Here is a 3,873-nt window from a genome sequence, read left to right as displayed (position 1 = left end):
TTGGAAATATTATGTAACTAATCTCTAAAATGACATCTTTAAAAAATAAACTGTACATACAAATAAAATAACATATAAAATCTATATATGCAGCTACCTGGTGCCCAAGTGCAAAGAGATGGTGTACTGGAGAGGTTCTTCTGCTACCCCTGGAGAGAGGACACGACCAAGACGCGCGATGTTATTGGAGCTTATAGATCAGTTTCTTGCCACGATGATGCAACTTAAAGTTGGATTATATGTTGAAGATATTGCTGAACGCTTTGGTATGTGTTTGAGCTAATAGCCTTATCAGGATTTTTTTCTTCAAAATTTAAGTGTTATAGTGATAATACATCACATGTAAACTAATAAGAATAATATGAAAATATATTATTCAAATATAAAAAAGGCATGAAATTTACATTAAAAGATCTGCCAACTCTTCAGAGATGTTGTACCATATAATGGTGGAATTTTTGGTGTGACATAAATGTAGCAATTTTTCCTTAAAAATCAGTTTTTAATTTAGACCAATGTAATTTAATCAATTTAAAGGTGAACAGAAAAAAATGGTAATTTCTAATGGGGAATATTTTGTTAGTGATATTTAATATTTGCTATCTCAACACTCTTGCTAAAAATGCCAAAATTGTATCCTCACAATTATTTTGGGCAAACAGTATTTATTTTTTAGGAGTGTCGGTGGGGACCTACTCGCAGTACCTCACTACCTGGGTGTGCCTGCTGTTCCAGGAGCTGAGACCGTTGAACCCCTTTCCATCTCGGGACATTCAGTCAGTTGCATGCCTGTGACAGCACTCTGTAACATGAGGTAGTCCTCAATGGCATCCTTCTCATGATCAATGCCCCACTGGACAGCATTTGGGAGTGTTGTATATCTAAATAAGATTTTTATGAAAAAAGAATTAGTCATGGTAAAGATGTCATCTAGTGATCAAGTGCAGACCCATGAATATTGTCATCTGTTGTTATGAGCATTTACCTGTCTAAGTTGGATCCATTTATGATTTGGTCCACTAAGCTGTGGGGGGTGTCTCCAGAGCTAAGGATGGCACCAAATACCGAACTTGTAATCCTGCCTTTGTGGAGATCTTTCCATGTTTGGCATAGCCTTTGTCCTCTTGTCCTCTCCTCTATGTATTGGCTAAGACCTCCCTCAATTGAGATTGGCAGAGGTACTATATAAGAAATGATTATCATTTTATGTAATAAATATCTATTATAAACAACATTAGAAACCAAAAATAAAATACTGTAAGATATTTGCCATTGTTTAATATGATCTGATTTTTTACTTACAGTTTTCTTCAGACAGGATCAGAGCTTTCATTTCTCTTTCTAAAGGATCTTCAGTTGTGCTGACTTCCACCTCACTTTCCATGTCCGGGGCTTCATCTGGGATGTTCCATAACTAAGCCATGCCTGAGATATAAACATTCGTGAATAATTCATTTGTTGTGCATGCATTATACACTTTTTTAAAAGTGTTTGTCAAGTGCTATATTATAAATAAATTATTTGTGAATTGAGATTTAATCTTTGTATGTTTTTCCCCAATGATGAGCATTTACTAAATTAGTTATGCTAAAAGAAAATAAAAATAAAAGGTTACCGGTTTTGGGAAACACATCTTCAGTTGATGCATGGATCTGGAAAGTTCAAAAGACCTTTGATCAGGGTGGCGTGGGTCAAAATGGATTTGTTTCCTCTCCTTGAACTCAACCTCCCCTCCCTCGCCTAGTTTAGGTCTACCAAAATTCCACTCTTTGAGAGGCTTTGGTTGCATCTTCATTGGTCTGGGTACACTCCACTGACAGGATTTAGATGTAGAGCTGTCAGCACTCAAGACCTGACTGAGGTAGAGGTGATGGAGATACATTAGTAGTCCTCCAGTGTGACTGCATGATTGTGCTAGCCTAAAAATGAACCAAAGGAGTTTTAAAAGATCTACATAATTTATATAGTAATATATTACAATGTGTGTTTTAGACATATATTGAATAGGTTTGTCTATCCAGATGCAAACATTCCTTACCCAATAGGACATTCACAGTATGCATAGCATACTTTCCCCCTGTCCAGCAAACAAATGTAGACTTTATATCGAACTTTTTTCATGGATGCCAAACAAAAAGCTCTAATGTATTCCAGGGAGTTGTCAATCTGAAAATTCAATTATGACTATTTTTATTAAATAATATGTATACATAAATAACACATAAATGTGTATGTCAGCATTACCAGGTATGCAGTTGTACATTTTTTACAGGAGTATCTTTATGTATATTGCAGTACCAGTAAATATGATCAATATCTCATTCATTATAAATTAGCTTAAAATTTCAATTCAGAGAATGGGAAATGTTGAACAAAGGACCAAATTACTAGATATATAGAAGTATATACATTGCAAACAACAAAAGACAATTGATTTATCAAAATTGTAATCTTTTAAATACTATATTGGTAATTTTGTAATTCCGTTCGTTTTTTATGTGTATGGTCATGTCATGTGTAATTATATTTATATGAAAAATACAAATGAAATTGTTACCTGGGCAGTCATAATTTGTGACAAATCACCAGCTTCAAAGTGCTTTACTGCCTTGTCTAGCCCTTTGTAGTTATTAATCCGCTCCCCTTCTTTTGTAAGCCTCAGGACCATGTGCCGATAAATTTCTTTAAAAGAAAGTGTGGGTGTGGCGTCTGAAGATAGTGCCGAATAGGAGGCTAAATGAAGAGGGGGGAGGTTTTCATGACCCGGAATCTCAGGGATGACACCTTCAGATGAGGACATTTTCAACTTTAATGGGATTTCAGTCGTTGGAGTGTTGACATTTTTCCTTTTTTGGCTATTTAAAATCTCCCGGTTTGCCATCTTTGTTGTCAATGTAAACACGGAAGTCCCCGTATATGCGCAAAGAGTATATCGAGTAGCTAGTTTAGAGCTCATTTTATTATTATATTTTGTAAGAATATGTTGTTTATTTGTAGTAAAAACACAAGTTTAAAACACAAAAAATTATGTTTAAGCTAAATCATAGACAGTTTCATTTATAAACAATTTATTCTCGTCGCTTGAAATCTGTACTTTTTACGAAGGAAGTAGGCGTTGCTCAAAAATGCTTTGCCCTGCGGAAGTACTTATGCGCATGTGCGGAAATTATCGTGAAACGGTCTATACCCAAAATCGGGTATTATCCGTGAAATCGCGTATAATACTCGATATTAGGGTATCGTTGAATCCGCGAAATCGGGTATAGGAGGTGTAATCACCTAATAAAACTTAAACAATGGGATGGCGCATGTTGCCAAGTTAACTTTCATCTAGATACACGTTTTCTAAAGGTATCACTAGCCAAGTAAGAATCTGGGCGTCAAGATTAATGCGCTCGGGACAACAAATACCCGTGGAGCTCAGTACATTTCATGATCTGCACACAAAAAGGCGTTCGATTTGCTTTATATTTTTCCTTATGTTGAAAGTAGATGCTCCTTCCTAATGTTCATTCCCAACACAACAGAATTGTAAAGTATCAGAATTCGGGAATTTATAATAATTCCACATCAACATGACAAACATGAACAATTTGTAAATAAATCAAATTATACGGAAACACATTTCACACACCAGATATGATGCCATGTTTAAACAAGGGATTGCCTATCGTATCTAATTATACGTCATAAATTACTTTCACATTCATCTTGGCATAAAATCAAATTTATCTAAGAATGTATACATTATGTAATGATAAAAATGTCTAAAATTTCGGCTAAAAGAACCCTCTTTCTCTTTTTTTGAAAATCTATTCTTTTTTATTTATCATTCAAACATATTTGCAGAATATGTCTTCAACATTTTAGCAG

At 34.8% G+C, this 3,873-nt stretch overlaps 1 pseudogene; it reads right to left on the bottom strand.

Moving 5' to 3' along the window:
• Positions 1–709: 709 nt before the first annotated feature.
• LOC134246267 (uncharacterized) lies at positions 710–2,881 on the bottom strand (annotated as a pseudogene).
• Positions 2,882–3,873: the final 992 nt, after the last annotated feature.

The sequence above is a fragment of the Saccostrea cucullata genome, unplaced genomic scaffold (assembly GCF_032062105.1).
Source record: "Saccostrea cucullata isolate Sc308-1 unplaced genomic scaffold, CSIRO_AGI_Scuc_v1 ctg4563, whole genome shotgun sequence".
NCBI lineage: Eukaryota > Metazoa > Mollusca > Bivalvia > Ostreida > Ostreidae > Saccostrea > Saccostrea cuccullata.
Note: the sequence above shows the minus strand (reverse complement) of the source record. Positions and strands in the feature narration are given on the sequence as shown.